This window comes from Hypanus sabinus, chromosome 15 (assembly GCF_030144855.1).
Source record: "Hypanus sabinus isolate sHypSab1 chromosome 15, sHypSab1.hap1, whole genome shotgun sequence".
NCBI lineage: Eukaryota > Metazoa > Chordata > Chondrichthyes > Myliobatiformes > Dasyatidae > Hypanus > Hypanus sabinus.
This window is the reverse complement of record NC_082720.1, coordinates 66,101,041-66,113,164: the sequence shown is the minus strand read 5'-3', so window position 1 is coordinate 66,113,164 and position 12,124 is coordinate 66,101,041.

The window sequence follows — 12,124 nt, the reverse complement described above, 5'->3', positions numbered from 1 at the left end:
GCAGTCAAAGAAGGTCATTTTGATTAGTAGAAACATGACACTTACTTCCTGGGGTAACAGATGGAAGTAGAACAACAAGGAAACTGAACATCAAACCAATGGGTATTTTGCTGTGGAGCAATTGCAGACACATTTCGCAAATTCAGCCCTTTACCCTGCAAAAATACATAAATAATTTCAGAGGCAGATTATTCTTTGTGCCTGTTTCAATCCTGCATCAGACTTGGTTCCAGGCCGCCCCATGCAAAATATACACCTCCTGCAAATTGACAAACTACGAGGGACCATCTCCAGAATCTCAGCTCCACGGAGGATCAAGCAACAATGAATTACTCCAGCCTTTCTTCACGCAGGAGTAGCATGGCTGCAGTGGGATCCATGTGAAGGCAGAACTGCTGTGGTGTTCCAAGACTTCAACATCAGATCCTCAGAAAACTGACAGAAGCCAGACGAGGAGATAACTAATACATCAGACCCTGTTATCCAATGAGAAAGAAAGGGAGGGATGGGGCCTGGCATTAGGGATAGTGTGGGGAGGTGTCAGTGACAGGCAGATGGACTAAGTGGGGAAGAGTAAAGAAGCTGAATGATAGGGGGCATGGGATGTTGGAAAGCAGGAGGCCATTTTGAGTGGAACTTAGTAGATCAGACAAAGGAAGTAACAGACCTGGAGTTAGTTGCCTGAAATCAGAGAAATTTGTAAGACTGTAAGTCCATAATACATAGAAACAGAATTAAGCCATTCAGCTCAATGCGTGCTCTACCATTCCATCATGTCTGATTTATTATCCCTCTTGACCCCAATCTTTTGCTTTCTCCTCATAACATTTGATATCCTGATGAACCAAAAAGCTACCAACCTCTGCTTCAAATACACCCACTGACTTAGCCTCCATAGAAACCTGTGGTAATTAATTCCACGGATTCAACATCCTCTGGCTAAAGATATTCATCTTCATTTCTGTTCAAAAGGGATGTCCTTGTATTCTGAGGCTGTGCTCTTTGGTCCTAGAATCAGGTTTATTATCTCTGACATCTGTCGTGAAAGTTCTTACTTTGCGGCAGCAGTATAATGCATTACATAAAATATCCTAAAAATTACAATAAGAAATATATAGAGTATATTAAAAAATTAAATCAGCCGTGCAAAATGAGAGCAGAAGTCATGAGGTACTGTTTATGGGTTTATGAATGGGTTTATGAAATCTGATGGTAGAAGGATAAAAGCTGTTTCAAATAATGTTGAGGGTCTTAATAATAGACACCACCTTTTTTGAGGCATCCCCTTTTGAAGATGTTCTTGATGGTGGGCTAGTGTCTATGATAGGGCTGGCTGAGCTTACAACCGTCTGCAACTCTTTTTCCAATTCTGTGCAGTGGCTCCTCAAACCAGACATTTATGCAACCAGTTAGAATGCTCTCCATGATACATCTGTAGACATTTCCTAGAGCCTTTGGTAACACACTAAATCTTCACAAACTCCAAATGGAATATAATTCTTGGTGAGCCTTCGTCAGGAGTGTATCAATATATTGGACCCAGGATAGATCTTCAGAGATGTTGACACAATGTTCATGACATTGGCAGTAGACCATCCTGATGAAATATGATGTGCTGATCTTCCAGTTCACATTTGACCTCGCCTTGGCTGCGCAAGAGGTTGAGGACAGAGAGGACCATAAGGGAATGGGAGGGAGAATTAAAATAACTTGCATCTGCAAGCTCACAGTGACCATTGTTGACCGAACACGGGTGCTCAGAAAAGTGGTTCCTTAGTCTGTGCTTGGTCTCAATGATATAGGGGAGTTCACATCAAAAGTTCCCAATACAAAAGATGAGGTTGAAAGGAATGCGTATGAATCTCTGACTGACTCTAGGAGTTGTTAAAGTCCTTGAGTGGAGGTGACAGAGGAGGTGTAGGGAGAGAAGTTATGAGCTGATCAGGGAGAGAATGGCTCTGAGCAAAAACAGAAATGATAGGAAAAAGGAAGTTATGACTGGTGGTGGGATCATGCTGTACCTGGTGGAATTGTCAAACAATAATGTCCTGGTTGTGGATATGGGCTGGGTGAAAATTAATGATGAAGAGAACTCTATCAATGTCCTGTTGTGGGAGAGAAAGTGAGAGCAGAAGTGTGGTAAATGGAGGAGATGATGCAACTGTCTGAGTGAGGGGGAAGTAACATTTCTTCAAAAAGGAGAAAATCTCAAATGTCCTGGAGTTGAAGGCTCATCTCAAGAGCAGATTCAGCAGAGATGGTGAAACTGAAGGAAGGGGAGGAGATGTAATTGGCAACTATGGGAGTCAGTGGATTTATAGTAAATGTCCTGAGATGGAGACAGAGATAAGGAAAGGGGAGAGAGTTGTTGGAATTAGTCCAAGTGAATATGAGAGTAGGTGAAAGTCAGTAGCTGATGAAATTGATAAGTTTCACACAGTTTCAGGAAGAGTTGTTGATATAGGAGAGAAAGAGTTGCCAAGTGATGCAAAATAAATTTTACAACAAATGCTGCTCCATGTAGCCAACAAAATGGCAGACATAGCAAGGACCTATGCAAATACCTATGGGTATACCTTTGATTTATAGAAAATGAAAGAAATAAAAGCAAATTTGTTCAGAAGAAGAACAAGTTCCACCACATGGAGGAAAGCATTAGTGGAAGAGGACCAGTTGAATCTATATTCTAGAAAGAAATGGAAAACCCGAGAGCCTTCCTGATGGGGAATGGAAGTGTGCAGAGAATGTACCTCCATGTTAAAGATGAAGAGGTGTGGGTCAGAAAATTGGAAAAATGATGGAGAGCATGCAAGGTGTCCTGGACATAAGTGGGATGGGATTGGGCAAGCACCGAGTAAAATAGGGCAAGGCATTAGGAGATAAAGGGAACAAGAACAGGTAGAACCTGATGGCCTACCATCTAGATTCTCAAATGTGTTTATCTATAATAATTTACGTAGTATTGAAGATGATGACATTATTTATGATGCCAATATTAAGGTTGTGTATGCTCAAATAAAATATACACCTTTGTTGTGAAGCTCAGGATGACCTTTGGCTCTTACTGTGGTTAATATTTACCAGCACCCCAGCAGAATGGAGGTTCCACCCAAAATACTTTACCTTGGGTGACAAGAATAGTCTTTGGTTTTCAAGTGAAGCCACTACTGGTGGGATAAGTCAAAGTATAAAATGTTTATTGTAACTTCACACTCCACAAAGGATCATTCTAGCTCATTGTGGGTGTTGGGTAAGCATTGAGCTTACAAGGGAAAGCAGAACTTGCTGTATGTGTACAGAAATAGATCATTGGTGTGGGGGAATGAAAGAAAGTGATATTACTCAGAACCATCGTAACATACTGCCTGGCCAGAAAGCTAGAAATAATTGGTTTGCAGAAGCTGCCCAGTACTAAGCATCAATACATGCTCACTTGAGTAGCAATGACTTATAAATTCAGCCTATATACACAGGAGCTGAGCAAAACTGTGAGTGGTTATATCTACATACTGTTGCAAGTTTACATAATCAAATGCTTGTAAGAGCATTTCCTCAGTGCACTTCAGACCCCCAAGCACAATATGTAATAGAATAAGTCTATGTACAGTACTGTGCAATGTTTGTAGACACATATCTAGAGATAAGGTGCAGATGACTTTTACACAGTACTGTATTTGTCAACATGGAGTGGGATCGAGTTTGCCTTCAGACTCATGTATTAAAGAAAGGCAATTAACAATCTTGAATCTTGAATTCTTCTTCAGCCCTTGACCTTTTTCACCTATCACCTAACAGCTTCTCACTTCATCCAGCTCCCCCCACTCACTTCACTCATCTATCTTCCCCTTCACCTAGTTTCATCTATCACTTGCTAGCTTGCACTCCTTTCGTGCTCTCTCCCTTCTTATTCTGGCTTCCTTTCCAGTCCTGATGAAGGGTCATGGCATGTAACATCAACAATTTATTCCTCTCCATAGACACTGGCTGACCTGCTGAGTTCCTCCAGCATTTTGTATGTGTTCCTCTGCATTTACAACACCTAAAAAAATACCTTGTATTTTGAATTGTAAATTAAAATACTTCCTTTCTACTACATATGGTTTCATTCAGATTAAGTTTTGTTGAACAACAAACAATCTGCTGGAGAATCTCAATTGGTCAAGCAGCAGCTATGGAAGGAAATGAACTGTTGGCATTTCTGGTTGAAAACCCATGTCAGATTGATTCCAGCATCTTCAGTCTCTTATGCCTTCATTACATCAGATTAAAGTTGAAGAAACCATAATCTGGTAGCTCCAGTAATGGGGCAGATGACCATCACAACACTTGGCCAACAATACTGTGCTTGCTTTAAGGCTAAAAATTAGCTTTATTTTTCACATGTACATCAAAGCTTGAAGTGAAATGTGTTTTTTGGCAACAACCAAAACATTTGATGATGTGCTGGCATGTTTCTGATGCCATTGTAGCATGGCACAATTTACTAACCCTAACTGTTACGACTTTGGAAAATGGGAGAAAACTGCACCTGGAGAAACCCATGTGGTCACAGGGAGAATGTACCAACCCCCTACAGACAGCAGTAGGATTTGAACCCTGATAGTGCACTATCCACATGTTACCATGCAGGTTGGCCATGGGTATGCCATGCCAGAAGTGTTTGTGGTGGTCCATTGGGTATGGGTTTGTAAAGTGCCACTGGTAACCAAGCTTATGTGGGCACTCAGAGTGCCCATGGATATAGATCACATCAAATCAGTGGCATGAGGCTTGTATCTTGAGGTAAGATTGAGGTTGAGATAAGTGGCCAATGATTGAGAGGTGAAGATTATGGTTGACAAGTTGGACAGGGAGAGGAAGAGAAGAAAGTTATGGAGGGTGATTGCAATGGAATTATAGGAATTGAATTGATTTGAATTGACTTTGTTTCTTACATCCTTCATATACATGAGGAGAAAAAATCTTTACATCTCTGTCTAAACATACAATGTTCAATTTATAGTAATTTGTAATAAATAATATGTACAAAGGTACAGCCAGTATAGCATAGTAATACAATTGTATCAGTGTGAATTAGTCAGACTGATGTCTGTTGAAACAAGCTGTCCTGAAAATTGTTGGTCCTGGCTTTTATGCTGTAGTACCGTTTCCTGGATGGTACCAGCTTGAACAGTTTGTATTTGGGGTGAATCAGATCCCCAATGATCCTCTGAGCCCTTTTTACACACCTGTCTTTGTAAATGTCCTGAATAGTGGTAAGTTCACATGTACAGATGCACTGGGCTGTCTACACCACTCTCTGTAGAGTTCTGTGATTGAGGGAAGTAAAGTTCCCATAACAAGCAGCGATGCAGCCAATCAGGATGCTCTCAATTGTGCTCCTGTAGAAAGTCCTTAGTATTTGGGGATGCATGCCAAATTTCTTCAACCATCTGAGGTGAAAGGCGCTGTGTGCTTTTTTTCACCATACAGCTAATATGTACACACCAAGTGACATTCTCGGTGATGTGTATGTCAAGGAACTCAAAGCTGTTCACCCTCTCAACCCCAGATCCATTAATGCCAATAGGGGTTAGCCTGTCTCCATTCCTCCTGTAATCCACAACCAGCTCTTATGTTTTTACGACATTGAGGGAGAAGTTGTTTTCTTGATATCACTGTGTCATGGTAATGAGTTCATCTCTGCTGGCCGCCTTATTATTAATTGAGATAAGGCCAGTCAGTGTAGTATCATCAGCAAATTTAATTAGCAGATTGGAGCTATAGGTGGTGACAAAGTCATGAGAACACAAAGAGTAAGGAAGGGGGCTTAGGACACAACCCTGAGGGGCTCCTGTGTTCAGAGTTAGAGGAGCAGAGGTGGAGGAGCCTGCTCTTACCACCTGTTGGCGATCTGACAGAAAGTCCAGGATCCAGCTGCATAAGGTAGACTGAAGGCTGAGGTCTCTGAGCTTCTTGCCGAGCCTAGAAGGAATTATGTTGTTGAATGCTGAACTATAATCCAAGAACAGCATTCTCACATAAGCATCCCTCTTCTCCAACTGTATAAGGACAGTGTGTAGAGCTGTGTTTATTGTGTCATCTGTCATTTGGTTGTGTTGGTAGGTGAACTGAGGGGGTCCAGTGTAGGTCATAGCATGCTGTAGCTGTAGTCCTTGACCAGCCTCTCAAAAAAAATTGCTTATTATTGAGGTGAGTGCAACAGGACGTCAGTCATTCAGACATGTTACCTTGGTCTTATGTACAGGAACAATGATGGATGGTTTGAAACAGGAGGACACTCTACACTGGGAGAGGGAGAGATGTAAAATGTCTGAAAACGCACCTGCTGTTGTGACGTGCACATCTTTTGAAAAGTTGGTAAGAGATACATTAGTGGGATTAGGGTCCAGTTTAATTTGGGACCAGGACTATCAGGGTGGGAATAATTTCTCTCTTCTCCCACTTCTCTATTTTTTCCATTCCTCATTCTAGCTCCTTTCTTATCCCTTCTCTTCTCCTCACTAGCCTATTTCCTACCTCTGGTACTCATCTCCCTTCCTTTATCCCCATGGTTCTCTGTTCTCTCTATCAAAATTCTTTCTGCTTCATACTTTTCCTTCTTCTACCTACCTCCTCTCCCCCAAGCTCCCACATTGACCCCTCACCTCATTTCACCTCTCAAAAGCCACCTTGTAGCCACCTTCACGTCTGTTCTTATTCTTGCTTCTTCCCCCTTACTTTTCAGGCCTAATGAAGCATCTTGGCTCAAAGCATTGACTATTTATTCTACAATATAGAAGCTACCTGACTTGCTGAGTTCCTCCAGCATTTTGTGGATGCTTTACAATGAATTTCCAGCATCTGTAAAAATCTTGTTTTCATGATATGGTGATAATGTCTTTGGAGATTTTGGACTGGATTGATGCAGAGGTTGAGTGTTGATTAATAGGTATATTGTTACCATTGTGAGCATTGGGAGGAGTATAAAGAAGGGCTGTACCTTGCTTGGATTGACTATCAGTCCCCCAGTCTGTTGTAGCGATCCATTTGCTCTAGGATTACCCATTGATAGTCATTCTTCTGACACGGGGGTCTTATTTTCCGAAGTGTGTCTGCCATAGGAATCAGGGATTCCTGATAGGAAGTGCCCACTGGTAATTTTGGTTTGCTCTGAGGTAACCTGTAATCCACTCTGAAAGTGTGATTTTCTGGTGCACAGCACTTCAGTGCTCAGTACCACATGGCTCTGCATTGGGGTTAATATTCGCTCTGCATGAGTTGCTGTTGTGTTTGTTTTGGCAACAATTCCTCTTACATTGCCTCTTGCACTGTGCTGTTATAAAAATGTGCCTCCAGGTTTAGCTCTTGGATGTATTTATACATATCATGTAAATAATTCACATGGTATAGAACAGGGGTGGGCAAACTTTTTGACTTGTGGGCCACAAAGGGTTCTAAAATTTGACAGGGGGGCCGGACCAGGAGCAGATGGATGGAGTGTTTTGGTAATACACCTCATAAGAGAAAATAAAATATCATGGGATATGTAGAAAACGTGCTTTAATTTCAATTGAAAATGAACAAATGCATTACAACAAAATATCTGTCTTTGAAGTCCCATGGTATTTAGCTATTTATTGCAATGACTTTTAAAACACTGAAAATTAAATGAATAAAATACAGCTTTTTTAATAGTAACAGTTATTATTTTAAAGCACTGAAAATTCTGTTATCCTTCAAGATATTATCATCATCACTCTCCTCCTGACTGTCTTTATTTCAAAAACGGTAGGAGATGCTGGTCTACTTGTCCTGCTCCTTCTTACTCAATTGTCCCCTGTGCCAAAACTCAACAACGACCAGCACAAGGACAGAACAGTGAAAGCGTGCCAGTATGCGGAGTGCGTTATTTGATCTGGAGTGCATTTTTTTATTTTGAGAACGTACGTGCATCTGCGCACTACTCATGTCCATCACTTAACAGAAATGACATGTAACATGTAAGGCTTATTGAAAAAAATATTTTCAAATGCATTTTTTACATAACACAACGAAGAAACTTATTTTTAATTTCAGTGGGAACAGTGTTGTTGGTCTCCCTTTTTAGCCAGCGCATCAAAGTCTGGATTTAGTTTTGTTGTGGTGATTCTCAGGATGGATCTGAGGTGTTGGTCAGTTAACTTGGATCTGTGGCTGGCTTTGTTGATGTTCATGACGCTGAACGCCTGTTCGCACAAATAGGTCAAGCCGAACAAAGAGTAAAGCGCAAATGTGGAGTAATACGCTGCACCTCAACAAAGGTCAATGTATATAGAGTGCGTCATCTATTGGGAAAACGCCAGAATTGCGGGGAAAAAACATTAACAAGGTTTATTAATATAATTTCATCAAGTTCTGTGGGCCAGATTAAAAAGCTTAACGGGCCGCATATGGCCCCCGGGCAGTAGTTTGCCCATGCCTGGTATAGAATGTGATGACATACAGTCATAGTGTCATAGAGCACTACAACACAGGAACAGGTCTTTAAGCCTATCTAGTCCATGCCAAACTGTTAATTTTCCTGTCACATTAACCTGCGCCGGGATCATAGCCCTCCATACCCCTCCCAACCATGTCCCTATCTAAATTTCTCATACTTGTTGAAATCAAACCCACATTCACCACTTCCTCTGGTGGCTTATTCTACACTCTCAATATCCTCTGATGAAATTCTGTCTCAAGTCCCCTTTAAATATTTCACCTTTTACCCTTAGACTCTAGTTTTAACCTTGATCAACCTCAATGGAAAAGGCCTACTTGCAATTACCCTACCTAAACTCCTCACAATAATATTATACTGTATGTATAACATCATTATGTAGACATATGATATAAGCACCGAGCATCAACAAACCTTGACTAGACTAATAAGCACACCCATCTTTTAACCATGTCCTGTTGACCTCTAGCCATTATTGTGGGTAAAGTCTTCTAGCAACCCCAGCAGAGTGCACAGTCCACAAAAAAAATGCCAGCCATTGGTGTTAAGAAGAGACTTAATTTTTAATGTGGATCAGTGCTGGAAGAATGTTAAAGAATAAAATGGTAAATGCAACTCCAAGGGATGTCTGCTGAATCAGGCTTATTGTGGATGCCAAGAAAATATCCTGGTTACAAGGGAAAGACTGAATTGGCAGAAAGTGCACAGACATTGATTACAACATTGAGGAAATGAAAGAAAGTGATATTACTCACAATATTTGGCATTGAGATGTGTCTCACTAATCTGCTGTCTCTTCAGAAAGTTGAACAGATCCATTGAGAAGTGGTGGTCATTAGTTGAGTGCATCAGCCCATGGTTATTTGAGACAGCAGTAAGCTATAAATTTCTCTAACACTGGGAGATACCATAAGTGATTATATCTTCATGTTCAAAGACTTGTCAATTCCCTCCTGCAAACAAGAGAAAATCTGCAGATGCTGGAGATCCGAGCAACACACACAAAATGCTGGAGCAACTCAGCAGGCCAGGCAGCATCTATGGAAAAAAGTACAGTCGATGTTCTGGGTCGAAACCCTTCAGCAGGGCCAGAGAAGAAAAAGCTGAGGAGTAGTTTTAAAAGGTGGGGGAGCGGAAAGAAGCACCAGGTGATAGATGAAACCTGAAGGGGGAGGGATGAAGTAGCTAGGAAGTTGATTGGAGAAATGAGGTGAGAGAGGAAAAAGGGAATGAGATATTGAGGGGGGAGGTTGGGGGTGGCATTTCTGGAAGTTTCAGAAATCAATGTTCATGTCAACAGGCTGGCGGCTACCCAAACGGAATATAATGTGTTGTTCCTCCAACCTAAAGGTGGCCTTATCCCGCCAGAGGAGGAAGCCATGGATGGACATAACAGAATGGGAAGTGGAATTAAAATGAGTGGCCACTGGGAGATCCCACTTGTTCTAGTGGATGGAGTGTAGATGCTTGGCGAAGCAGTCTCCCAGTCTATGCCAGCTCTCACCAATATACAGGAGGCCACACCGGTAGCACCAAACAGTATATGATCTCAACAGACTCACAGATAAAGTGTCGCCTCTCCTGGAAAGACTGTTTAGGGACCTGGATGGTAGTGAGAGAGGTGGTGTCGGGGCAGGTGTAGCATTTGTTCCACTTGCAAGGATAAGTGCAGGAAGGAGATCAATGGGGAGGGACAAGTGGACAAGGGAGTGGCATGGGGAGTGATCCCTGCAAATAACTGCAAGCAGAGGAGATGGAAAGATGGTAGTGGGATATTTCACTACTGGAAAAAGCTGTTACCTAGACTAACAGACATGATTTTGCAGTGACAACCAATAGTATGAATTACTCATGTTGTGGCAGTTTATGCTGAGTGTCAGCTGTAATGGAAAAGTTGAAACTCAGTTATGTTGAGTGTCTACCCTTGGAGAAACCTGCAAAGATGCTTATTGAAGGAAGTGCTGCATGAGAGACAATATATGAATTAAATCTGATGTTAAACCTGTTCCAGATTCCTCTGTTCTACAGTTTACTGATAAAGACCTACCGTGGTTTCTCCTGCCAAAGTGAAACACCACACATTTGTCTGCATTAAATTCTATCTACCATTTTTCAACCCATTTTGTCAGTCGGTCCAAAGTTGCTGCAAGCTTTGACATCTTTATTTGCTGTCCATTACTGTCCCTAATCTTGGTATCATCTGTAAATTTGCTGATCTAGTTCATTACATTACCAAGAGGCAGACACATATCTTCTCATCCAGCACAATCGATACTACAGTAGTATTAACTCAGAACTACACTTATCTGAGAGACTAACATGAAGCCACAGATGACCCATCTATGTTCACAGCATCCGGGTTCCAAAAAAAAAGGCAGATCAATTTCTTGGCACAGGCTGTTGCATGTTATGTTGTGACTAAATGTGACTGAATACATGCTATGTGAATTGCTGGGTGTGCTAAATTTGTTTCAGGTTTTAGAACATAGAACATAGAATTGTACAACACATTACAGGCCCTTTGGCCCACAATGTTGTGCCGAACTGCAAACCCTGCCTCCCATATAACCCCCCACCTTAAATTCCTCCATATACCTGTCTAGTAGTCTCTTAAACTTCACTAGTGTATCTGCCTCCACCACTGACTCAGGCAGTGCATTCCACGCACCAACCACTCTCTGAGTAAAAAAACCTTCCTCTAATATCCCCCTTGAACTTCCCACCCCTTACCTTAAAGCCATGTCCTCTTGTACTGAGCAGTGACACCCTGGGGAAGAGGCGGTGGCTGTCCACTCTGTCTATTCCTCTTAATATCTTGTACACCTCTATTATGTCTCCTCTCATCCTCCTTCTCTCCAAAGAGTAAAGCCCTAGCTCCTACTTAATCTCTGATCATAATCCATACTCTCTAAACCAAGCAGCATCCTGGTAAATCTCCTCTGTACCCTTTCCAATGCTTTCACATCCTTCCTATAGTGAGGCGACCAGAACTGGACACAGTACTCCAAGTGTGACCTAATTAGAGTTTTATAGAGCTGCATCATTACATCACAACTCTTAAACTCTATCCCTTGACTTATGAAAGCTAAAACACCATAAGCTTTCTTAACTACCCTATCTACCTGTGAGGTGACTTTCAGGGATCTGTGGACATGTACCCCCAGATCCCTCTGCTCCACCACACCACCAAGTTTCCTGCCATTTACGTTGTACTCTGCCTTGGAGTTTGTACTTCCAAAGTGTACCACTTCACACTTCTCTGGGTTGAACTCCATCTGCCATTTCTCAGCCCACATCTGCATCCTATCAATGTCTCTCTGCAATCTTCGACAATCCTCTACACTATCTACAACACCACCAACCTTTGTGTCATCTGCAAACTTGCCAACTCACCCTTCTACCCCCACATCCAGGTTGTTAATAAAAATCATAAAAGGTGGAGTTCCCAGAACAGATTCTTGTGGGGCACCACTAGTCACAACTAATCTGAATGCACTCCCTCCACCATGACCCTCTGCCTTCTGCAGGCAAGCCAATTCTGAACCCACCTGGCCAAACTTCCCTGGATCCCATGCCTTCTGACTTTCTGAATAAGCCTACCATGTAGAACCTTGTCAAACACCTTACTATAATCCATGTAGATCACATCCACTGCACTACCCT